Source organism: Lathamus discolor, chromosome 1, assembly GCF_037157495.1.
Source record: "Lathamus discolor isolate bLatDis1 chromosome 1, bLatDis1.hap1, whole genome shotgun sequence".
NCBI classification, from domain to species: domain Eukaryota; kingdom Metazoa; phylum Chordata; class Aves; order Psittaciformes; family Psittacidae; genus Lathamus; species Lathamus discolor.
In genome coordinates this window covers 22,207,025-22,234,141 of record NC_088884.1, presented here as the reverse complement: position 1 = coordinate 22,234,141, position 27,117 = coordinate 22,207,025, and the positions used below count along the sequence as shown (strand labels likewise).

The following is a 27,117-nucleotide window of genomic DNA, read 5'->3' as shown; positions in this document are numbered from 1 at the left end:
CTTGTCTAGAACACAAAAAAAGATGAACTATCCCACTCTTTCATCTGGCAGCAGAGCAACACAGAAGAGATGTTTGCACCAACAGATAGATGAACTTCATTACTTTGGAACCAGTTCCTTGTACAGAGATGCTATACAAATTCAAGGCCCTTAATAAAGCAGATGTTCATATTTACTATCACTGCAACCAATCTCCACAATCTGACGCATGATTAAGTTATCACATCAGGCAAGCTGCCCTCATGGATGACGTACACCCAAACTAGCCTGCCCCAAGCATAAGGCAAATGTCTCCTAGACCAGCTCCAGCTCCCTCACATGCACACTGGCCTGAAGCAAACTGGTGGGCTCCTCAGCCACTGAATTTCTGTCTCAGCACTCAGCTCAGGAACCCCCAGCACAGACCTGTGGAGCTATTTATTATTGCATCTAGTCTAAAGATAGCAACTTTTTATGAAATTAATCACATTTTATTCTCTTGGGCACCAGTGGAACGTACCGAAGAGCACTCGATGCAGGGTGTAATTCAGGAAATGTAATTACATTAATTAAAGATATTTAAATGTTAATCTGTAACAATGTTTGTCCTTTATTTCAGCATGATTTGTTTCCATTCCCCCGAGCCCTTGAGCCCCTCATCAGGCAACACCACCTCCGTTAGAAGGCTGGAAAAAAAGAAGGTGACAATACTAAACCTGGACACTTAGCCTGGAGCCCCTCTTCACACCCATGGTCATCCGCAGCCACCCCTCACCACCCACTGCTGAATGAGCTCAAGACCCATTTGAAAGCCAGTCCAACATACCCACTGTGAATATGGTAAGCCATTCTGAATTAAGGCCCATGATACCCACCCACTTCAATGCGCAGGTCTTTTTGTTGTTTAGAAACCTGAGATCAGTCATAACATGACAGACAAACATCCTCTAGACCAACACCCTTCCCTGAGATCAGACTTTATCTTATTTTTTGCAGAGAAGCCCAAACTAGTCGGGAGGTTATTTCTGTTCTCAAGGAGACTGAGCCCTACCGGGAGAGGTTCAGCTCCCTTACTTTAGGTGCTTATCTCAGGCTTGCATGAATCACCTCAGCCTCTCCTTCCCTCCCTCCCCTGATGATAGAGGTTGCCTTAAATAACCGTACAGGCCTACAAGTTGGGTGTCTTGCTGAAAACAGCCAGGGAAAACAAACCACATTTTAACAGTGGCCAGCAGCAGCCACTGGAGGTCAAGCCTTCTGCATTCCAAACAGCCCCCCAGATTCCTAAGAAAATGGGTTTCAGGACTTCTTAAATTAGAAGTTGCATCAAGGCTCAAAAGTTACCAAAGGCCTTATTTTCTGTGTATGTGCCTAATCTCTTCTTCATATCACTGGCATCCAAAAACTTCCTGCAGCCATTCCATGATTTAGCTTTGCCTTGAGCAGGAGATGAGGCAGAAGAAGGAGCTGGATTTACTTCTTATTTAAGCCTGCTGTCTGATAATTGTATTGTTCCTAGTCTGTACTTGTAAATGACATCATATTTTCTCTCTCTTGCTTTATCCTCCCCCCAAATGAAGAGTTTCTCTTATTAAGAAAGTTGCCACAATCTTTTTCACCCCAAGGTCTCCTACATTTCTCTATTCCTTTTCTATTTCTGTTTTGTTTTGAGGTTAGGGGACCAGAACCCTCCACAGTACCTCAGATGCAAACATTTATGTATCTGTAGCATCACAGAGATAATTCTGATTTTGTTCTCTACTCCTCTCCCAGTATTTCTTATTGTTCTATTTACTTTACTGAGCACCACTGCACACTGAACTGACATTTACAAAGAATTATCCCCTGTACCTCCAGCAGGGTGTTTTTTCTTTTTACCCCCTCAGCAAGAAGAGGATTATTTCTTTTCCCCCTCTATGCATTATTTTGCATTCATTGGCACTGAATTTCATCTTCCTGTATTTCCAGCTCTGTGCTGAAAGAGCTTCTAGAAGTTGTTTCAGGCAGCTTTGGGTAAGATTATTGTAAATAATTTTGGTATCCTCTACGCATTCTGTCATCTACTTAAAATCAAATCATTTGATTGAATCAGAACAGCTCTGACAACAGCACAGATCTTTGAAAGACTTCATCCCAGCAATAGGTGCTATAGAACAGGGATGCTAATCAGGTATTCCAATTCTTCACTTCCTGTGTTTAACCATTTGACAATTTGTGAGAAGACATTTTCTTTCATTCCCTGATAACTGTGGTTCTAACAGATTTCTGTGAAGTACAGCTTGTACTTGTATTTTCAAAGAGTTTTTGACAAGGTATCAGCTGTATCTGCTGTATCCATGTAGTAGCTTCCTTCAGAAACTTCCACAGATTCATAAGAAATAACTTCCCTTTACAGAAGACATGCTGCCTCATCTCTCATGCATTATACTTCTGTTAACTACTACTCCTATTCCTATTCTGATTTCTACAGAACTATCTAATACAAGAGCCAGATTTACTGCTAATCTCCCCACATGACCCCAGAAGCCCTCACTAGATTGGTATATTATTGGTTTATTTAAGCAGACGGGAAATCAGAAGCAATTTCTTATTCTCATTCCTTTAGAGCTCTTGCATGAGCAGCATCCAGCTCCAGTGCCTTGTTACCAGAATATTTTACATCTTTTCTTTTGTGAACAGCCTTTTAGAACTGACATTTCAAACAGAGTCAGGCGACTATCAGACAGACGTGTCTGGTCCAGCAAAGGTAAGTCCCCTCAATCCAGCTGCCTTGAAGATACCAACAGCGGTTTTAGCAAATCTAATGATCTGTAGCCTTGAAGGAGCAAAGGCATGAGAAAAGAGGGAGTACAAGGTAAAAGGATAAGGGATGAGTCATACTATTTAAAATAACTGACATCTAAGCTTCTCTTCATTGTGGCACCTAATAACATGCGTGTCCTCGGCCCACTCAAATTGAAGGATACGTGTGTAGGCAGGAGCTCTGTTATAAACCTACCTACTGCATAAAGCTGCCACCCTTACTCTCCTAGGATGGGACTCCCTTGTGCACAGTAACCAAGCACCTTGGCCAACCTGGATGATGCATCATTTTCCATACACAGCAGGGACATCCAATACTGGGGGTCTCCTACCGCTTAACAAGGCTGGGGGACACAGGACACACACAAACATTCCCATTAACTCCAGTAAACATGGATCTGTCCTGCATTTAAGGTGGTGACAGCTGTAGCTTAGGCCCATCGGAAAATGATGAAGGAAGTAATCAGAGAGGGTTTTGAGTGCATTACCACTATTTGCTTTGGTGAATGGTGCCATGGTTTACGGTAGTTGTGCCAACCCCCAGTACTTCCAAAGCAATGACTCATACCACTCCCTTCCCATGAAAGAAAAGACACACAAAGCCAAATATACAGGGAGCATCCCCTTCCCCTCCCATACAGCTCGATTATTATCTTGTGATTTTTGAGCAGCTATGCACTTTTACTGATTTTATGTCTTTCACTACTCTTTCTGAAATGTAGGAATTTAATTAAAAGCTGGAATTATTCCTAATATGACTCTGAGGAGCTGTGCTTAAAGAAAAAATATCCAATAAAATACTGCAAGTTTTGTGGAAGAAGTTAGGCTTTAGACTATACTTAAGTGATGTGGCAACATTGAAAGTATAGCATGTGCATCTGGAGGTAGATAATTACATAGGTTCACAGCTTCCAACCACGTCACTTCATAAATGCACTTGCCCAGGCATTGCTCAGCATCATGTCAGTGCAAAGAGGCCAGCATTTCCAAGGCTGGATTGGCTTTACAATCTCTCTTAGAAAATGTATAATTCAGGAAAGCTTAAGTACTTAGAATTTTATGGGTTTTTTTTCAATAAAAGGTCCAACCAGAGTATAGCTTTGCAATACCTTTCAACAATTTAAATGCTATCAACATAAAACTTAAGTAGTGCAGTTATAACCCCATAATTCCAGTAACATCCAAAAAGCTAAGGAAATTGTAATTACTCTCAGAGGACTGTTAATTCTTCCACCTTGAAGAAAAAAACCAAACAGGTTTAAGAAGCTAAACTGGCAGCACATAACACAAGTAAATAGATTTTTAAAGAAGCCGTGGGAATTCTCCAAATCAATTTTTGCCAAGGATCCATCTAGGCCTGGCTCCCACCACTGCGCTACGAGAGCTTCATTAGAAAAGTATTACAACGATATCCCAGAACCAGCTGCAGAACAGAGGTTTCCTTTTCTCCCTTGAACACAGCCTGCAACTTTCCACACAGGGAGATGAGCAGGGAAAAGTCCCTCTCCCCAAAAAAAAGCCTGCCTGCAATTTTCTTCTTGAGCTTCCTACAGATGTAGGAAACAAAACAGATTACCCCATGAATGAACAAGCAAATGAACAAGCTGTCAGTCAGACCCAGCAATCTCGGGGCAAACAGAGGAAGATTACTACAAAATACATTGTTTGACATGCTGACAGAAATCACTCTCATCAGGTATCAATACACAAGGACTTGCCGGCTACTTCGGGTGCTTTACTGCCCCAAACTTCTTTCTTTTTTCTTGTGACTGTAAAGGCTGAACTACATTTTTCTCATGTCGCCAGCCCAGGGTGTTTGGGGGTTTTGGGTATGATTCATAATCAGCTGCTTTGAAATCTTATTTTTTTCCCTCATGACTTAAGTGAATGTGTCATTGTCAGTTGGGAGCAAGCAACAAAAAACATGAACAGAAGCATGTTCAGCACAGTCAGCAAGGCCAAATATTTTTGGATCTCCATTTCCCAGCACTACTAGAGCGATCGCAAAGTTCCTCCCCTCGACCTCCCAGCAGAAATGCTGCAAACTCCTACCCTTCACTGAGAATCCAGAAGTGGCTGTGCCAATTCTGCCTTTCATTTTAATTAAATCTAAAAATCGGGAGTTATTTAACATTATACTGCTTAGAGCCAGTAATTGGACTCCATGTGCCTCTTCTCTCTGCAGCCAGGGGCATAATTTTGGCAGGTTCACATAGCTTTTGCTCACAAGCACCAAGTACACAGATCTTTCGAGCCAATTGGGACACAGCTAACAGATGCTTGGAGAGCATGTCAGGGGTGGTTTTTATAAGGGCTAGGCTCCCTTTGGCTGTTAGACAGGATTCCTTACTGAGGTGAGCCAGAAAAAACTAATACCTAAGTAGAAGCTCCTTAGCAAGGCAATAATAACACAGCTAATGCCCATGTCTTTTCCAGGGCTACAATAAATCCAGCTCCGGTGCAGGGAAAAATGAGATTACTGAGGAGGAACCTGGACCTGGGCATTGCAGGTCTCGTTCAGAGTACGAGCACCTTCAGCTCCACCACAGCACGTTTCCACCGATGCTGCAACCCACACCGTGCAAGAAAACTTGTATTTGCAGATATGGCCCAGCCTTGATCCCTTTGTTCTGGACCAGGATTAGAGCGGTTTAGCTATAGCAGTGCGAACAAGGGCGACAAGGGACACTTGTGCTCTCACCATGAAGCCTCACCCCATGGGAAAACAGCCCCCGCCGCCCACCAGCCGGGCTGGGCTCCGTGGGTACGGCAAGTGGGGCTGTGCCCGCAGCTCTGCCGCCAGGAAGCGGGAGTAAAAGTCCCCCCGGCTCCCGGGGAGCTCCCCTGGACTCTGTTTTACCGTCTTTTAGCAAGCGGGCAGCAACCTTCAGGGAGGGGAGGGAGGGAGGCACAGCGAACACCTGGGGAAGGATGGTGCTGCACCCTGCCAATCCTCCAGCGGCAAAGCTGGTTTGGGAGCTGCCTCCTTCCCCCCGCCACCACCCCTATGCCTCCCTGCCCGCACAGGAGGGCTACCACACCTTTCCCCTGTGCCAGTTGGGCTGCTCGCCTAACCGCAGGCAAGCTGGGTGCACGTTCGCATGTGGAGTTTTACAATGAAATCTCCCAAAGAGCACAGTGTTCTTTAAAAAAACCCAAACAAATCGCCCCCAAATCAAAACATCTCACAGGTCTGGCACAAAGCGCAGCCACGCCAGAAGCTGAATCAGCTCCGGGAGGAAGCAGCACCCGCCAGCTGCAGGGAAGGAGCGAGACAGGCACACGGAACTGGGGGCAGGATGGAAACCACTGAACTCCACCCTGCCCCGAAAAGAAAGGGGAACAGCACTCGGCCTGGCAGCTACTTTTGAAGACTACAAGCGTATTCAAGTCTCTGGGAGGCAACCCCACCAGCCTGATCCATGCTTCAGCATAATGCATGTGCTCTACCAGCCGGAAGCCTTCATGGCGGCGTGCGTGCAGTCTCAGTACCTGAGCCACCCAGGCACCAGGATATGCAGGCTGCCAAGCAGTCCAGGCCCTAGCCGTACTGATGGTCTCAGGTTCACAAAGCAAATAAGGCATGATTCTATTTACCTTTCATTTTTAAGCACTTTACACTGCTCTGCCTTCTCAAGTTAATCCCAGAAACAAGGGGATTATTATTCTTTCAAGAAAATGCTGACACTCCCTCAATCATTTGGCTCTAGAAGCTGGGGATTTAAGCTGTGGATAAACTATTTTCAGGACTAGTGATAAAAATACATGCATCGGCAATAACCTACAAGACAAGCACACATCTTTCCCTCCAAAAGCTCCCCCTCACATCTGTCAAGCAAGACCTCTTGCAAACACTGCCACATGTCTCCCTGTATCTCCACACCTTGCTCACACCAGCCTCTTCCAGCTCCCCAGTGGCAGCCAGTCAAGGTGCTTTTTAATCCCACCTCTCTGCTGCTCAAACCCTATGACATCCTGGGCTGCTTTAGACAAAGTGTTGCCAGTAGGATGAGAGAGGTGAGGCCATACCTGGAGCAGTGTCCAGTTCTGGGTTCCCCAGTACAAGAGAGACATGGTCATACTGGAGAGACTTCAACAAAGGGCTGCAAGTAGTTAAGGGGCTGGAGCATCTTAGGAAAGGCCTAGAGAGCTAGGCTTGTTCAGTCTGGAGAAGAGAAGACTCAGGGAGAATCTTGTCAATGTATATAAATACCTAAAGGGAGAGTGCAAAAAGGATTGAGCCAGATGCTCTTCAGAGGTGCTCAGTGACAGGAGCAGAGGCAAAAGACACAAACCAAAACACAGTTCCCTCTGATCATCAGGAGACACTTTCTCACTGATCCAACACTGGCACAGGTTGCCCAGAAAAGGAGCAGGAGGGTTGGACCAGATGACTTCCAGAGATCGCTTCCAAACCACAACCACTCTGTGATTCTGTGATTCTCAGGAAATAAAACCCACACCAATCTGTTCCCTAACATTATCATCAGTGGTGGTTAGTATGAGCCAATACCTAGACTAGGTTTCCCATGTACAATAAGACCTTATCTCCAAGGTGGAAAACAGTGCACCTCGCTAGTTGTGTAAGAGTTTGCAAGTCCAGTAGGACTAGGGCAGTGGCTCTCAAACTGTAGCCAGATACCAGGTGCCATGGAAAGTGACACTCAGTTGACAGCAAAACAATAACCTGTTTGCCATTGCCATGGCACCAGTCAACTGTTTAACCATGCAGCAGCACGGCAGAGAAATGAGACATGTTAAGAGCTAACAACATGCACTGGTTCAAAGCCTGGAAGCTAATGGGATAGGAAGGTAGGCAGGGAAAGAAGAGCCTGCACCTTCTGCAGCACAGCAGCATATGCCCAGGGTTACAATTAGCCAGCACAACATACACTGTACTTCTACATTTTTTTCCTGAAACTTAAGTGGTTTTTGAACCTCTGATGAGCTATTTTGCCTAGAAGAGTTTTAAAGGCCATAAGTGTGTTGCCTGAAAGTTCCTTATTACCAGAAAAGCGAATAGTAGGGATATCTTTGCTCAGCATTTACCCCTATGTATCCATTATTATTAAAGAAAAAAAACTTAATATCTACAGATCCCCTTTTACCATCTCTGCAGAAAAGCACCACTGCTTTGCTAGCTTGACAAAAGCCTGTGTACAGCCTGAATTGGCAAAAGAGTTAAATTGTTGTATGCACACCCATAGGTAGGGAAGTTGTAGAAGATCAGACGTATGGGAATATGTATTATAGACTACAGAATCATCCCATGAGCACCCTCCTGGGGCCAAGGGCATCAGCACCAAGCACTGAACTTGGTCCACCAGAATGAGGAGCTGTGCTGAAAAAGGAAGATGTGTTAGGCCCATCACCCCCTCCCCCCCAAGCCGCTGCTACCCATTTTTCTCCACCATCTTCTCATTTGCAGCTTGCCTGTGCCTAAAGGCAGAGCCATCATCTGCCCTGAGCAGAAAAGAAAGCTGTGAAAGCAGTAAACTTCCTAAACATCCCTCCTGCCAACACCTGTCATTTGCTTCTACATTTCCTATTTGCTCTGTTTTCATTTAAGGTATTATATGACTCAGATGAGGCCTCAACAGCTTCAAAAGAATTCCTGTGTCTGACTGCCTTAGCTTTATTAAAAGTAACTGAGCCATTGATCATCATCAGAAGATGTAGTCTCAGGAGAAATGATATCATTTGTAAACAAATGTTCCTGTGAACACAAACACTCCACCAGCGGTGTATAACAGGGAAACAAGTATGTGGTTGGGGAGGCAAGAAGCCCCTGCAGCACACCAGCAGATCATCTTAGGGATAACAAAGATTCACACCTTCACGAGCAGCCTGGCTAACAAGAACTTGATCTTCCAAAAGCAAGGAAAGGGGGAGAAGTCATTTTCTTTAGCTGTTGTCAAGTCTCTAAAGGCAATTTCATGCTGTTATCTTAGGAGGAGAGCAAGCAAGACTGCTCATCCCTGATACAACCAATTCCCTGTGCTCAGAGGGGTTTTTTTTTTAGCTGACAGTTTCCATACACACCCTTGCATGCTGCATTTCATGGCTGACCCAAGTGTGAAGGCTGGAGAAGGGAATGCCTGACTGCATGGCAACACCTGTGAAAAAAATCAGACTATTTTCCTTCCCTTACCTCCAGCCAGCTACAAACAGGATCAGCCTGTCTGGGATATGAAACTTGCTTCTACAGAAACAAATTAATGAAGATCAGCACCAAGGGTTAGAGCACACACAGAGTGAAAGATGCTATGTAAGAGTCTGTTGAAGCATCTACCAAGCACAATCGCTCATTTTTCAAGAGCCGCAGACCAAATAGCCATAAAAATAGGTAGGAAGGTTTTTTAAAACAAATGCCTTCACATGCAAGATAAATTTTCCAGTGTGAAACATTGAATTGACAACTCCTGGTAAACATTTAACTTGAATACACTGCAGGTTCAACAGCAGCTGCTGCTGCAATGAAGCGGCTAGTGTACAATTCTGGGGTTTTGCAAATAAAAGGATGCCGAAATCTGCACCAGATGCCTTGCGTTCCCCAACCAAGCATAAGCTGACCATGTTCAGTTTAACACCACACAAGTCATATGGAACCCACAAAGAATCTAAGGAGGTTTGTCAAATAGAAAGCAGGCATCTAACCAAGAATAGCCCCAGCAGAGCAGGCCCAGCCAAGGTCCTTCTGATCCGCAGTGGGAATCCTCAGTACCTAGAAATAACAACTTGGTAATACAGTGTCCCTGAGTCAGCTGGGGCAAGCGCCTGTCGTTCCATGAGAAATGCTTGGGAAAATTCTTTTTAAAGAAATCATTGTGCATGGAGAGGGAAAATAAGAAACAGCCTCACATTATCCCCACTGCTGGGCAAGTACATCATGTGATCTAAACCATGCCATCTAGACACCAAAAAAAAACCAGCTGAGCTGTTGCTTTGAGGTGGAATCCAGCTTGCTTATGTTCAGAGTGCGGGCATCAGCAGCTAACTTGCTTTGGGGACTAAGAGTGTTCACCAGTGTGCAAAGGTGCTGAAGAAATGGCTGCTCTGACATGTGGTCCTTCAAAAGAAATGCTGAAGCAGTCAGCAAATTCAGGGCTCATCCAAACTCAGCTTCTCTAGGCGGCCTAGAGCTTCCTTTGAAGTATGTATCTACAAGCACATATGGTCCTGGAGCATATCCACACACATTCACCAGAAGGGAATGAGAGTGGGTGGAATACATAAGACTACCCCTAAGAAAGGGAGGAGGAAGAAGAGAGAATAAAAACCCTGGCATAAACAAACAGCTGCTATTTCCAGCCCTTCTGGCTGATGCCACTCTGCAAGATGCCTTGTTCAACTTCAGAGACAAATCAAGAAATAAAAGCGCAAGAGCACGCACTTTTACAGCCCAATTATGATCACTTACAAACACACTGTAAATCTATTCACTACTTAACACACCAGATACGTCCAGCAAATGCATTTGCTCAGTGTGTACCCAGTGTAGCTTGATATTCTCCATGTAGCCTGAGCGTGCACATTCAAGCAATAAAAAAATTAAAATAACCAAGTCTGGATTAGACTCAGTGCACAATAGCAAGAAAAAGAGAGTAATTATTGACAGCAGTTTGGTTAAGCGTAGAAAAGCTTAACGGAAACGGATTTTTCCGTAATTGCCATCTCTAACCCTTTATCCAAGCTCAGTGGGTACATTACCTAAGTCAGCAGGAAGTTTAGCCACTCCACATGAAATTAATAACATTTATGGGCTGACCCATTGCCCACAGTCTTCTCAAAGCTTTTTAGAACAAGAGCTATGAAGATATTTCTGTCTTTCTATCAGGAAATGGTCCATACCACACTTAGCTGCTTAAAACAAAACATAACAACCCTCCCACTCCTTTAGCAGGCTGCAGTCCCTAAAGACCAAGCCTTCCTCTTACACATTCACATGAATAAATTAACCTTATGTACTAATTACAGGAATAAACCCAAGCTTCTCAAGAGCAGTGCATTGCACGTGCTGACTCTCCAGTACTTCATGGGCCAGCAGCTCCCATGCATCAGGGTATCCCTCTTCCAGCCGATCCAAGGAGCACCCTGCACCCCAGATTGGGAGCTTCCCTGCTGGCCTTATTGCAGCTACCTGCTATGCTCACAGACACGAGTCAGCCCTTGTGTTTCTCCATCCTGTCCATCCACCCATCCGCAGAACAGAGCTCGCTGACGTTGAAAGGATGCGTTTCAAATTCAAGTGCCTATAAAACTGCTGTGGAGTGAACCTGCACACCAAGCAAGAGCTTTCAACCTTTGTATTCAGGTATACAGAAAACAAGATAAACTAGTTTAACTAACGCTGACCCAGTTTCACACTGGAAAGGGACAAAACAGACATGAGAAATTAAAATACATTCCTTAGGAGATGCTGTTCATCTGTTTTGAAATGGCAAGTATGAAGTATTTGAATCTCTGTGACCACATGGAGCAAAACCAGGTCAGCACCCTGACTTCACAAAATTGTGTTGAAAACCGTTAACAGGAATACAGCACACATGCTTCGTAAGATAGTGCTCTCCTCAGTGTCACAGACCACTAAAAGAACAAGAAAAATCAAGCGGAGGACAAACAAGGCCGGCTGGGAATTGATTACTGCCTTTGAAATTTTAGTGGAACAGTTGGAGTAAGAATCTGACTACAGCTGAACTGAAAAATCACTATGTGTAGCTAGATTACTCATCTACTGTTAAACCAAATTAAAGTGTTCTTCCCACAGGCAAGGCTGAAGATCTCAGAAAAGCCATAATTTATAACTCAGGAAAAGTTTAGAAGAAAGTTCTACAAAACCAAAATTACTTTTTTACTTAATAGTCAGGAAAACAAAGAACAGATAAAACTTCATTTTGCTTGATACGACAGTAAACACTACATGACATTCAGGATGTGATTTGAGCCAAGAAGCCGATGAGCTGCATTAAACAAGAGTTCACCTTATCCATGTCCCAGCTACAACCAACCTTCCTCACTCTGCAAATCAGCCTTTCATGCTGTTACAGTAGCAGAAGCATTAAAAAAGAGACACAGACTTTCGGCAACCCAGACCCTTATCCTTGCCAACATTAGGAAGTGCAATCAATGTGAGTTTGAATAGATGATTCTCCTTAACATTTTTTTGTAATTAAATAGTGAACTCATCTACAGGCAGCACAAAGCGCAAGCGTGCAAGGCACAGGCCTCTTAGCAAAGCACCACAGTGAGTACTTTTGTCCAATTTATTTTCCAGGAGAGATCACACCTTGGACAGAAGCCCATTTCTAACAATTTATTTTTCATGTCTGGACAGGGTAATATAACTTCTACGCAATTTAATCTCTTTGCTAATAGACTTAGCAGTTATAGCCGAAATGCACAAAAGCTTAACAATAAGGCTAAAATACCCAGAATTCTTAAATCGGAGAAATGTATTTGCTGGCTTTAGTTCAGGACAAGTAGAGGCAATCGGCTAAAACACAGCAGATGGGGGAACTACAGAAAGACCTGCCAAGAGGTTACATTGGACCCCGCGCAACTGCCTACAGAAGAACAACCGCTCCAAGCAGGGCACAAAAAACAGCTACAAAGAAATCTTTAATTGCCAGCAAAGCTCCTCCAAAGGACCAGGGCACCCCGAGAGCTCGGCCTTGCCTCCTTGGGTCAGCACTACCCTAGAATTACAGGGCTGAAACCCCCCAAGGATCATTTTGCTCATCACATTTCCCCCCACCGTTGCTTCGTTCTGCTTTCAAGCTGCAGTTCAGTGAACAGGCTGCAATTTACCTCTTCACCCTCACCCTCAAATTTGTTTGGATAAACAGGCTCTCCTTTGTTCCAGGCTGCTACTACATTTATACATTGTATTGTAAATCAGCCGGTACAAAGCAAGGCAGGCTCTTGAATGAAGACACTAGCATTTTTGTTCACAGCAAAATTAAATAAGAAAGAGGCACAGAACTCCATTTATAATCCCAGCCTGGAAACAATTGCTTTTTAAAAGGTGAGAGGTTTTAAAAAGTTTACCAAACAAACCTAGCCAGATACAAAGTCTAAAGAGTCAGCTCACAAACAAGTTCAAGGCTGCATAAATTGCCAAAGCAGTGTTATTTCTGAAGAGAACTTTAAACGGTTTAAAAGCTTGCTTTCTTGCTGTTTCAAGAGCCCAAGAATTATTGGCGAGTGATTTAGCTTTTATTGAGTACACAAATAGAGAGGAATTATTCACAGAGGAAGGGAATGAACTATTCACCATGTCTATTAAAGACAAGAGACCTAAATAGCATCCAGGAGTTGCAGGATAAACACCAGGGAAAAACTTCATAGTAATAACAGTTGAGCAGAGGAACAGAGAGCTACAAAGCCTTCCTCATGAGAGGGCTGGAGAAGAGTTCAACGAGCATCTGTAACAAACAGTTTAACCACAGCTGATTCTGCCTTACAACAGAGGATGGATGCTGTACGCGGCCTCTTCGCATCTCTCTCCAAACCTCTTGCCCATTATTTTACATGTTCCTTTAAACAAACTCTTGCTGAGTTTCCTGAGACTTCTCCCATGGTTCAGCACAGCCCAGCAGAAAAGAGATCAAAAGTGATCACTGTTTGATAGGTGTGCAGGTTTTCTGGAAAGCTCTCATTGCAGTCCCACAGCTGAGCGTGTATTCACAGTCAGAAAAAAAATAGCAATGAAAAAGTCTGCACTGATCCAAAGGCTAGGAATAAATTGTACCTGATGGTGTCTGCAGGCCAGAAGTAAGGCCCTCTGATGAGATGCTACGGAAAAGCTTCAGTTGGATGGATGTGGGAGGTCATTCACTGCTGCAGACAGCCCTGTGTCCTTCATAAACACCATGCTTAAAAACATTTATCCCATGTCTAAAACCTAAGTTTGAGTGGCAAAAATATTTCTATTCGTTTGATTAATTTCAGTGGTGGGTGCGGGAGCAGAAACCTTACGGATTCAGGTTTGAAAGCTTTCCGCCCTGATTACAAGAGGTATGTTAAAATAAGAAGCCTTCTACAGACTCCTTTTGGTACATCCCCCATACACGGTACAAAGAAACTCTGTACTTCAGTAGTTTCGGGCCAAAAAGAAAAACATTCAGGAGAAAGAGGGAGTGCCCCCATTTGGTGTTTCAGAAGCCAGGGCATCATCGTCTACATTGCAATTCTAACATGATCTGATGGTCCACGTTTACCCTCAGCAGGAAAAGGAAGATGAGTTAGAAGTTCCCATTCACTCTAGTTGCTTCAGAGGCCAGAAAGCATTTGCTGAGCACACTGAAGAGAAGCTTGACCTCTGCTTTGCCACCAGCCCCAGCAGCACCACAGTTGGCTGCAGTCATTTCTTCCCTCAGGCACTCCCCAAGCATAAAAGCCATGGCTCAGGTGACTGCCCAAGCTGCTGTGCCCTCAGCCACAAAACCCACAACATCCAATACAGCCATGAGCATGGCAACTTCCTCCGGGACCCCTGGAGCAGCCAGCTCCCACCACAAAGAGGTCCTGAGCCAGGGAGGAGACAGAGGTGCCATGGCTGAGGGAGCACTGGGGACACCACGGCCAAATCCTCTCCCAATCAATCACCGCACGTGTCCCTGCCAGGGAGCACAGAAGACTGGCACAATGCCTTCCACAATCAATCCAAGTTCAATCCCAGGCCCCAACCAGCTTATATTGCTCCCTGTGCTCTGCCCTGCGCTTCCAGCCAAGCCTCTTGTAAAGTGATCCACCACTTCTATCCATCTTCAAACACACCATTAGCAAATTAATCAGTACTGGGGTGCTTCCCCTGCCACCAACTGTCACTTGGAGCACGACCCTCCCTCTCCCAGCTGCCCTTCCCTCTCCAAGCAATGGACAATATGGGGACTCCTTGGTTTCACCTTTTTTACTTGAACATGACACAAAACATGGAAAGAGCACCTCATAGGACAAGTGATACTCTCACCTGAAGCTGGATCCGTTTCTGCCCTGAGCTAACAGAGGCTGTAGAGAAATGATGTTTAAGGGAGTGAAAAGAAGCCAATGACCCACAAGCATGTGAGGGTCTGGAAACCCTGTAATTTATACCATAAAGAGAGATTACAGTCCATCTGTCCCAGCCAGAGTACAGAGGAATTCAGAGTGACTTGTGCTCTCCCTCTTAGCCTCCCCTGGCCCCCTGCTTAGCCAAATAACTAAAGACCATAGATGTAAGCATGATCCTAACTTATTGACATAATCTGCTACTTTGCCGCACGCTGCAGCCCTTGTGGGGGCCTGGGCACTGCACTTGGGAAACCACACATTATTCAAAATCACCTCCTGAAATCTGGCATGATGCTGGCTTTTCCTGCAGTGTAGCCTGAACCTGTGCTGATGGGCTCTGAGTGCTCCACCACCAAGATTTATTTTCCTGCTTGGAGATAATGCTGCTGAAACATCTGTAAAAACAAATCCATACACTTTAGTATTAAGCCCTTGCACTAAGTATTAAAGCAACACTCCCAGATTAAAGGGACTGTAATATATTTTTTAATACACCATTTTAAACTCTCCCTCCGATTATTACCCATGAAAGAGTTTTAATATCTATTCTTTTGCTTAGGTGTGTGGCTCCCATCTGTCCTCCATCTTTGCCCCACGTATACAACACTTACCAAGGCCCACCTGGCGCTTCACTAAACTCTGCTCTGAAGGCCGTAGTGGTGGATGGGTGAACCCGCATGTCACCTGCGCATCACCCACATAACCAAGGGCTTGCACAATGCCTACCCATGGCTCTTTCAGGCCTGTGGCAAAAGAAAACCAGGAGGCAGAGGTTCCACAGGGAGGACCATGCTGCATCCCAGCAGCAGCATCACCCCAACCTCCCACCATAGGAGCAGCCCTCAGACACAGCCACCAGCTGCTCTTCTGGCAGCCACCCGGACACCACCGCTTGCTGCCAGCGTGGGATGGGAGTAGGTGTTGAGATTTGGGAATGACAGGCAACTCACCCTGCCACTTCCCATCTCAGTAATCTCTCATTCTGACAAGCAGGGGCAAATCTGACCAAAGGGCTCATAATAGGAAGGCCATACTGAGTCCTGAACAAAGAAAAACATGCTTAAAAGCTCTCAAGTAGTATTGCTGTGGTGCACACAGACAATAAGGAGCTGTAAGAAGCTTTTCTGTCTTATGTGTCTTTGACTATAGGGTGACCAAAAACCAGAGCAAAAGCGTTTAGCAAAAAACTCTTTAAATCAAAACAAATAAGCAACCTGCAACAATATCCCCCCAAAGACATAAATAACCCAGTGCTTTTTTTGTTCTTAAATAAACGCAGGCAAGAAGAAAGCGTGTCTGCCCCTGAAAGTGCTGCAAGTGGGAACTCCCAGAGCCCAGGACAATAGGGACGTGGCACCCGCAATGCCACCATCTCAGCCCTGTGCCCAACAAGTTCCTTCAGCTACTCTGGGTCTTGGTTTCCACATCTGCAGAGTGGGGATAATAACAGGTCTTTACATCACAGGGGTGTTACAAAGATCAATTAGTTAATGTTTGAAAAGCGCTTTGAAGATATAGCAGGTGGTGACTATTGTTATGCAAATAACATGATTTAAGAAAATCACAAGTGCTGGATTAATACTAATCCCTTTGATATTTGAAAGACACCATTTTTTCATATTTTAAAGCAGTGAGCATTTATGCTATATCTTTCCACGCTGCTGCAATAACAATTTTTAACCTTTTTGTATGGCTCAATATATAAAACTCCTCCGCAGACATCTTCACAAAATCCAACCTTGTCTCAGAGCTAGGAGTAGCGGAAGAAATTATGCTTGTTGATGAACTGGGTAACTAGATCCTGTGCAGGAATATTTCTCAGAGGATAGAATGTCACAGGCCTAACTTACTGTAACAAACATTGCAGAGTCTTTCAGTTTTAGGGCTTTTTTTGGAAGCAGACTAATTTCACGCATAGAGGCATTTGTAACACAATATAACCGCTACCTAATTATGCCATTTTATGCCGTGGAAAGAGTGGAGAAAGAGGGAAGGATGTGATTCATTCTCTTTTCCAAGGCTGCATATCTGAATTGTTAAAAAAATAAAATCTAAGGCCTAATGACCTCCTTTGGTGGTCTCGCAGGAGATGAGGCCATTGCAGTGACTGCTCCAACTTCCAGCAAGTGGCCACCCAACCACTTCTGCTTTAGGTGGGTGCAGGCAGTGGGGTGGACAGCCACAAGCCAGCCCAGGAACGGAGCCTGGCTGAAAGCTTGTAACTCGCAATGAGAGGCAAACACAAGTCAACAGGAGAGCTGATGTAGGATCAGGATAAAGAACGTGAGGGAATCAGCAATGTCTGAAACTGAGGAGAGAGCACAGCCAAGACCAACGTCCCTGTAATCGCCTGCCTTGCCTTTGCCAGACCTCTCTGTGAAAGCAAAACATCCCGCCCAGTGCCTAAAACCTCCCCGTGCTTCCAGGACTTCCACTACCACATTCCCTTTCTGCAAGGAAGCCCGTTTCTTGTCTCCCGCACCATAAAATTTAGTGCAAACCAGCTGGTGCTTTCGGTCTAGGAATCTGTACAATATTGCTGTGGTTAAAAACAGCCTAATATTAACCCCCTCTGGAATGCACGCCTGAAATTGATATTAATGAAACAAGATCAGACATTAACATTCTGTACAGCCGGTTCCTCAAGCTGTGCTGTAGCGTCAAATCAAATCTTTTCCCAAGTCAATATACAAAATACAAATAGAGGATGGCAGGTACTATTGACATGGGAAAAAGCAGCAGGAGTGTTTTAAAACTTCAGATGCTCTTAAGTTTGCAGCTATAGGCAGGTTCCTTTCCTACCCTATCTCCCACAGCAGCCATATTAATAGTTATTCAATACAGTAATAGGATTCAAGCTATACACTTAGTTGTTGGGGCTTTTATAATCTCCTGGTCAATATTAAAAGCATTTGGATGCTCTTTAGGTGGGAGGAATGATTTTTTCACTCCAGGAATTGCAAGGCATTTGCAGCATTCCCTATGAATGCTGGCAAAGTATTTCCTTCGCATGCCTCTGCTTGTGATTGATGTGATTGATACTTTATTTTAACTGGACCCAGTTGCACAGATTCAAAGATTTAATTTTCTTGCATAAACATGCACTCAGCGTAATTTTAGTGTGCTCTCCTTAACTGAAGTTGTGCAATTTATGTACAATATAGATTCAAACCACTGCCTGAGGGTCATTCTTCAGTGAGAGTCTCCAAGCACAAAGGTCTTTGGACACATGATTTCTGCTCCTGGATCTGCCAGGCCTGGGAATAAATCTGCAGTTCTGCTTCTGGGCAAATAAGTACAGCCCCATCCTTCGCTTTGCTCTCCTGTAACATGTTAGCCACCTCCTCTCCTGAAAAAGATCTAATGACAGACAACTCCGCTGAAGAACAACTCCCAAGTGGGAAGATGAAGCAGTATCATGCTTCTTCCATCTTCACAGGGAATCAAATCCCCCTTTATTTCTATCAAAAGGAGAAAGTGAATTTCTCTCTCAAGAGTACTTCCCACCCACAGATGGCTTGAGGTTTGATGTATTCCATCTCCACCCCTTCAGTTAATTCACCTTTCTCAATGTTTTGAGTTTGTGCAACTGCTCACTTGAGGAAAGCAATGTGATTTGCTTGTAATCAGCTATTCAGTTTGAGTTACCTGGGTCCATCTTATTTGAGTAGGCCATAGATATTTATAGCTAAAATTAGAAACAGGAAAAACATTGCAGCATTCTCAAAACTTTTGCATGTGCAACCTCATCACACCAAAGAAATAAAACCCAACTTTGATGCCGCTTAGGCTTTTCAATCTCTTGCTTCAAACAGTCAAATAATATGAAGTGCTGCAAGGATTGCTCCCATTAGCCAACCCTGCCAGCACTCAGCAATCTGCTGCCAGGTTTCTCCAGACGAAAGGATGAAAACTAAACATACTGTTCCCACTACACTTAACATATGTAGTCTTTAGAAGAAAAGAACCAGCTTTAGAGCTATTGTAACCGTGACAGAGAAGTAGATAAGACGTTGCTTTCTGTCTGACCACACAGCAAGAGGAAAGCAGTTTGAACAGCCCCTCAGAGGACAAATAGTAAATAAAAATATGGATTCCTACCTGGCTTGCTGATCTTTACACAAAGTAAACCAGGAAAGTACAGTCCGTCCCACTGACTGCCCCTGCCTTTCCTTCCTGAGGGCAGAGAATGGGAATGGGTACATAATGAAGAGAGGGCTACTCCGCTGATTTCTAGTTCAGCCACAAAGCTTCTGGACTGCTGAACTCCTGACTTTGGTATGATCTGAATTACATTTCCAATTGTATTTACCTGTGTCCTGGGTTTACCAGGAGCTGTTTTGCTCCTTAGTAGCTGGTGCAAGCTCTGTGCTTTGACTTCCAGCCTGGGCAGAGAGCTGACAACACCGATTGTTTTTAATTGTTGTTAAGTAATGTTTATTCTGGCCAAGGACTTTGTGAGCCTCATGCTCTGCCGGGGACGAGGGAGGCCGGGAGGAAGCAGAGACAGGACACCTGACCCAAACTAGCCAAAGAGGTATTCCATACCACAGCACGTCATGCCCAGGGAGGTAACTGGGAGTTACCCGGAAGGGCTGGGACTGCAGGGTTGGACAAGGTATCGGTTGGTACTCGGCTGGGGGGAGTGGGGCGAGTTATCTGTTGGCTGGTGCTGAGGTGTTGTATTCTCTTCCCTTGTTATTTCCTTTAGCATCATTATTACTGGTGGTAACAGTAGTGCCACAGCTTTAGCCTCATTAAGGACACACAGGTAAAAGGCAGATGCTGAATCAAACCTCATAAAGCAGTGTCTGCTTCATGGGGGCTAAGAAGAAGGCAACCTCAGCTCCTAACCTCTCTTTGGCTTATAAAGTGGATATTCATAATTTCATTCAGAAAAAAAAGACAAAAAGTATCTCCACAGAGGTAAGGTTTATTTGAACTAAAGAGCAAAAAAGGTTATTGTCCAGTTTATGATGTCTGATCTTACGCTTTATTAAAGGACAACTATTTAAAAAGAAATTATTCCAGGAACGTTCTTACCTTGTTTCTTATATATATATACACACATATATATATAAATGATTAGAAAAAAATACTCAAGTATCCCCTCTCCTTTTAGGTAAATGTAAGAGCTTAGCATTAAATCTGTATTAAAAGAAAATAAGTCAGCTCATGCATTCTAGAGACTACAAGTACAGTCAAACTAGGCCTGTGCAGCTGAGTTTGCTGCTTTGCATTTGGCACAAGTACAACTGAACTATACCAGAAGACAGGTATGTTACATTCTTTCAGGTGGTTTGAGTTAACATTTATGGTACTCAAGGAATTTCTATTAAAATAAAACCAAAACCAACCCTATCTTCAGCAAATTTCTAACTCTTCACTTGGGAAATATAAGGGAAAGTTTCGAAATTGCAGGACATACTTTCCTTTAAAAGCACATTAATTTTAACTATAAAATATATTATACATATTATATGTAATATGTATAATTCTATAAGTTTTTTTATATACATAATGTACAAGGGCTAGGGTTTTTTTCAGAATGGAGGTGCTACATCTGAAAAGGAGTAGAGAGCACTCCATGCATATAGCTGCTTTTCTAAAGTGGTTAGAAATGTGCGAAGGAAAACCACTACGGGTTGTTACAATACCAGCCTTTGACACATGCCAACAGAGTAGAATTGCCAATGAAAGGTCTTCTTTTGGGACGGGACGGGGCTCCAGCTTTCTATTTGTGCTGCCACAGGCATAAGCTTTACACTGAAGTTGTATTTGTGCTCATGGTCTCATTAGATTGTAGCTCAACTGCTGTTGAATTCCTGCAAGCTGCATACGCTTAAGACCTGCCCTCTCCCATTTGGAGGAGATCACACAATGGTTATTCCTCTTTACAGCCATGCCACCCCCTTGTAGCTGAGCCTCAGGGTCAATAACCTGAGATCTAGCTAATTTAACACATTTTCCTATTTTTTTTTTTTGTCACATTTAACAAATTTTCCTATTGATCAATTGGCAAAGGAGGATAAAAATACCTAGGCTGGAGCCGAACAGATTAAGCATTAACCATTTCTTTGTCAACTTTTTAAAGTCACATTTTTTAATAGTTGCCTACACTTGTCTCCGTGAATAAATAAACCTTGATGGCATCTGCATATTCTATTACAGGTAATAGTGACCTGGTCCCACCTCAGGTTGACTGTGACTGCTGTTAACCCACCATCACAGCATCCAGACCCACAGTTTCCAAGTCAAGCCTATAAGTGTCATGGTAGCACCTAGAAACCCTTCTAAGCTTCCTCCAAACCTAGCAGAGGTAAGAACCCTCATATTTAGTTAAAGTCTGCTTCAAAGTTATTTTTCATATGTGAAGAAAATTATCCCTCCTTCTTTTACCCAATCCTTGATATTTTGACTTTCCTTCTCTGCTGTAAGCAATAAAACACCTTTATGGTCAATACATGAATAGTGGAGATTTTTTTAAAGCCTCACATTTTACAAGGTTTTCCAAAAGCTTCTTAAAAATATGAATGATCTGTGCAACAGCTCCATACATTATAAAGCAATTTGGGCATACCAATCTTATTCTCACCCTTCATTCATTGCTTAAAGATTTACCAACCATCCTGGGATGCCTTGCATCCTGCAAAGGGAAGGTACATAACTAATTTCCTAACTGCTCAGTTTACTTTGCATACCTTGTGGGCAAAAGTTGGCAAGAAAGAACTGTAAGCTGTTTGCTTTGAAATTATCACCCCATTTACAAGATTCAAGAGCAAAGTCTTCTAAAATGAGGTAAGAGGGAAAAGGAAGTGACTATGCGCATGGTTAACACTACAGAGCATGCTAGCAGTGCACAGGAGGTCATTAGCCGAGAAAGAAAAACAACAGGTATCCAAAAAGCTCTCCACAAAGTGCATATGGACACAATATTTAGAGCACCTACAGAGAACAAAGGCACTAGCCAGTTCTACGCAAAATGTCTGTATTCAGTTTAAAGCCCCCTCGCATTGTTCCCAGTGGAAGTGAAGCTACACTGGGGCATAGCTGCTATTGAAAGCACAAGCTCAACACTCTTACCATTTTTGCAAAAGCCTCCCTGACTAATAGGGCCACCCAGGAGGGGATGGGCAGGAAAGGAACAGAGCTACAGACACAAGCGGGCCTTGATAACACAAAGAATTTGGCAACAAAATTAGTTTAAACTGGTCCTGAATCCTTTTTTTAGTTGGCCTTCAATGCAACATTGTAAAACAACACGTGTTTGCCCACCATGCTGTGAAACACATCAGGGATGCACTGAAACTTTTAAATACTTCTTTTCAAAGCCATATTACGACTACATACAATATATACAACACCAGATCAGGTCTCCTGTCCAGTTCACAGCACAGCTCCCCAAAACAGTCATGGTAGCACAACCAAGCAGCTACCAGCCAGTGATGGCAGGAACTACTTACAACAGAGCTACCACCAAAGATTTCTTATCATTGAATGATGGTCTGTGCACACTGCTAACCCACTTGGAACAGAAACACTACATCCTGTGCCAAGTCATCTCATGGGTACAGAGAGCCTGATGTGAAACTGCTTTGTGGAAGGCTTTGCTCAAGCCAAGAAATCTGGGGATGCAGGTCTGCTTTTGCATAGAGGCTTTTCGGGAGAGGACATAGGATAGCTAATAGAATTAGCAGGTCCCCATCCTTCCTCACCAAGAAGGAATGCTGCGGCACCCACTTGCCCAACTTATATATTACAAAAATACCACTACATTGTACTTTTCATGTACAGATTCCCCCAAATGCCCCCAAAAGTGGCAGTGCCAAAATAAATTAATAAAAAAACCCATAGTGAAATTAAATAACTTGCTAAAGGCAGAAGCAAAACCAGAATACTTCAAGTTCCTGGTAAAGAAACCTACAGGACCCCACTGCATACAATGGATCACATAGATGGCACTCTGGACACCAAATCTACACATAAGGCAACCAGACTGGTATTCCAGTAGATATGCCTGTTTTGTGTGACCAGTGTCACTGAACTACTAGCACAGTGTAGGAGCATCTCAGTCTGAGACAGAGACACTGCAGCAAACAACCCAGCCATACCAAGCTACTGTACATGAGAGGTGTGAGGAAAATAGAAAAATCTGTGAGAGGGAGGGAAAGGAAGCAAGTACATAGCCATTTCTGGCCATGAATTTACCACATTCTTCTTCTCCCAAGAAGCCAAATAAAAACGCACAGATACTCCGCAGTGCTGCCTCATTCAAAAGCTCCTAACTTTCAAGGCTGCTAAACCCTCTTCTGATACCGGAGTTCCTGTTCAAGTAGAATTCAAGTGGATTAATTATGCCACAGACAACAGAAAACACGGTCTGCCTCTTCAAATTATCAGGAGGAGAAAATACCATGAAGAGTTCAGTCTCAAGGATGCTGTTTACATTTACTCACTTATTACACAGGCCTCGGGATCAAAATGAAAAGATAATAACTAATTGCTACAACTGGGAAAAGTAAATTGGAAAGTCCTTACAAGTACACCTGTACACAATAATTTGAACAGCAGCAGTATAAGCAACACAGATTGCAAAAGTGCAATTAGAGAAGTGGAAAGTGTTACTCTGAGCAATTGAGATACTATGTTTTGATAACTAAGTTACCTTGGAGATGATTCACATGCACAAGTTGATTAATGTCATTTTGCACTACAGATCCAGGAGGTATAAAAATATGCATTAAAAATCACTATTCAATAAGACTGTATCCAGGACAATTACACAGTAAATAACGTTTCTATGCCACTAAATTTCAGCCTGTACTATTTCAACCTAAGCCCAAAGCACATAAAGCCCACACAGCCATCTCCTGTCTCAATGCACTAAGCCAACTGCACTGCAGCGCTCTACAAGAGGACCTCCTCCTTCTCCAGCAAGCAGCATACTGCTTTGGAGGAAGAAAGGGAGGTTAAAAAAACCCCTCAGTCCAAATGAGTTCTTAGCCCACCTGTGCAGCACGACCACCACTAGTGAAAGGGACTTCTTGGGGCTCGGGCTTCTGTGCAAATAGCTTCCAGAATGAAGTGCCTTTTGATGTGTACTTGTTCCTGCTGGGAGAGACACAGAAAAGATGCTTCAGAGAAGACACAAGACAAAGGTCTGGGCAACGTGCACCATCAAAGAGAAATAGCTTGCTCAATGGGTTTATGGCTATCATAAGCAAGGAATCATTTTGGAGCTTGTATCTCAAGACACCATAGAAAATTTCTCATTTTCATCTGTATAAATGCAAAAGGGGGAAGAGTAAGTAAGGTGAAATCTATTGATTTTGCACTGAATACAGCAACTGAAGACTTAGAGATGTGTCATAACAGTCAAACAACATCAAATCAACAGGATTTTAAAACCAGAATATCATAATATGTAGGCCAAATATATTAAAAATCAGTTAACAGAAAGATCTCAATAAAGGTGTCATTAGTGAGTAACATCACCATGCAACTGCAGTGCTCCTTTTGCAGTTCGCAATAGCTAGAATTATGCTGTATGCTATCAAAGTGTTTTATTAGCTACCTGGAAATAAGCATGTCCTTGATGGTACCATTAATGGATTACATGGTTTAGTAGAATGATAAATAAAAATAGAAAGAAAATCACACAAATTTATCAGAATTACTTGTCACACTGGGCTCATTCTAACCAGTCATATCTAAATATCTAAGCATCCAGCAACAAGGAATGAAGGTAAGGTTTGCAAATTGGAGAACCATGACCTTAAGAAGCCAGGAAACCAAAAGGCATGTGGAGGTCATCATAGCCTCACATGTCATTGAAGCATCACATTCAAAGCTTCCGCTGTAATTAAAAGAGCTAATGTGGTCCGTGGAGGCAAAAATAAAAGAGTGAATGGAAATACTGAATGGGGTAGGATGGGGTATGTAATAGCAGTGACACTGAAATACTGCAACCAGTTCCATGGCTGATGCTCAAAAAAAGATGTTGAAAATCAGAGAACATGCAGAGAAGAGAGATAACAGCAATTAGCATCTAGAGGAGAAAAAAGCATTAGGTATAATCAGATTTAAAGATTCAGTCCTTCTGATAAGCCACAGAGACAACTGACAGCTTACTTCATCATCTTTAAGGAAAAAAGATCATCAGCAATAAAAACCACTTTAATACAGCCACAAGACGACTTAAAAGAGACCAACAGATGTAAATCAAAAGCATAGAAGGCTTCTGTTAGAAATGAGATATAAAACTGAAAGGAAGAAATGAACAGGAATAACATTCTTAAAGACAGATTCTCCTTTTCTCAGTTTTTTTGGGATAAGAGATGCTTTAGCCTAAGGATTTCTTCCACCCATGAGCAATAGCCTAGCGAGATGGTCAAACAGCTGCAGGACTTGATGGCAAACAAAACAAAAAGCAAACCAAACAAACCAAACCATCCCAAAAGGGTATTGCCCTGAATTTTCACTAATGCTGCTGAACACTGTATTAAATGCACAATGGACTGTGAAATGCTTGCAGATCTTCGCCCAGCTAAATGTCAAACAAAGAGGCCACCTGCTAATAAACATAAATATCATCTCTCTGGAATCTTATCCAATGTACTAATAACTAAACTCCTAGCACCATTTAGTAGTATGGGATTGCCACTGCAAGCGAAGTCTTTTGGGCTTTCATCTCAACAGCTTGGGTAAGCAGAAGGAGACAACACCTGGAGCACATGGCAGATACATATTCATAGTTACGAAGCCAGCTTTGTGGTTGTAGAGTTATTGACTCTTGAAAAGTGTCTTCAAAGTACTCGCAAAGACACCTTCTGCCTGAGTAAAAGCCTTTCAGACAAACCCACCTCCATTTAGCATGTCTGGGAGGAAAAAGAAATATCCCAAGCATCACTCATTTCAGTTGCTTCTTTAGGTTTGTAGCTAATATCTGCAAGGATGATGTGTTTCCATCACCAGAGTTTACATGGGGTGTTAGTCAGTTCATGAGGGGAAAAAGGTCAAATTGCTGCTGATGTGAATCAAAACTGCACACACACAAAAAAAAAAAAAAAAAAAAAAACAAAAACACACCCAAAACCTTTTAAAGCTTTCTAACTACTTAATAATCCCACAAGACTGGAAATAGAAGAGGTTAAACTATTGCCTTCATTGCCTTACAATTCAACAGGCCCAACATTAAGTTTCTACCAATTTGTCTCATACTGATTAAATGAACATAGCATGTGAGTTCAACACATGCTGTGGCAACATAGTAAGGAAGGGCAAATTAAGGGTCTTCTAATGTATTTAAGAAGGAAGCTGCACATTTTGGACTTCCAATTGCAATGAGCATAACCAGATCCACTAAAGTGAAAGGACTAAATACTACAAGCTGAAGGAAACCATAGCCTACTACTGTTAAACGTTCTAAGCACCACGTATCTTCAGGAGAGAAACTTCTATTTGCTGTATACGTCTAGGCTAAGTCCAAGCAAAAGATTATTAAATTGTCCTTCTCCTTCAGGACAGGAGATCTCACCTTGTATTTCATTTGCACCCTTTTTACCGAATCAATGTGTTTTATTTTTCCTGCCCATGGGTGAATACATTTAACTAGTCACTATTTTCCCACTGAGCAAACACCAGTTAAAGGACTGACCCTTCATAAATTCTAAGTAGTGATGCAACTCGTAATGCAAGAACTAGATCTTCTCTATATACAGCTCTTGCATATATCAGTCAGAACAGATATGATGTCTTCTTGAATTATCTAGAAGACAGACAAAATGATAAGGAAAAAGAAGAGGAGAGGAGTTCACTTCTAAAATTTCTATGTATATAAACCACAGCCAATTAGTATAGATAGGTTAAACTTCAAATGTGAAAAGTCTTGATTTCTGCTTCACTTCTTCAAGAGACTGAGCTATCACTCTAATGATCCCTCTAGACGTAGCAGGATTAGTGTCTCATTATCAATCCACATCGTCATATAGACCTAACCCACCTCAACTAGAAATATGCTAGCCAGATCTATTCAGCAACAAGCATGAACGTACCTTCTCTCAAAAAGGTAAATTCTGTAAAATTTAGTTCAAGTGAGAAAAATCCCATGGATTTTTATTTAAAGTCATGTTGATCACTGGCAGTTCCTATGTATTTAACCTGGCAGGGTGCTTCCAACAGGTCTACCTGTGCAGATCCAGCACAGAGAAAAGGGAAGGACAGCAAAACTTCCTTTGGGGCAAAGCTTCTCCATAGCTTCCTGGTTTGTTGTAGGGCTGAGAAAGC

At 43.0% G+C, this 27,117-nt stretch overlaps 1 protein-coding gene across 4 annotated transcripts in view; it reads right to left on the bottom strand.

The window, feature by feature from the left end:
• PLXNB2 (plexin B2) overlaps window positions 1–27,117 on the bottom strand; it is a 254,236-nt gene that overhangs the window by 220,980 nt on the left and 6,139 nt on the right. For 3 of the 4 annotated variants that reach the window (XM_065665050.1, XM_065665057.1, XM_065665043.1), the window contains exon 2: window positions 23,841–23,943. The gene's annotated coding sequence lies outside the window, so the exon portion shown is untranslated. The remainder of the gene's footprint in view (window positions 1–23,840; window positions 23,944–27,117) is intronic. The other variant, XM_065665052.1, reaches the window with a different exon arrangement.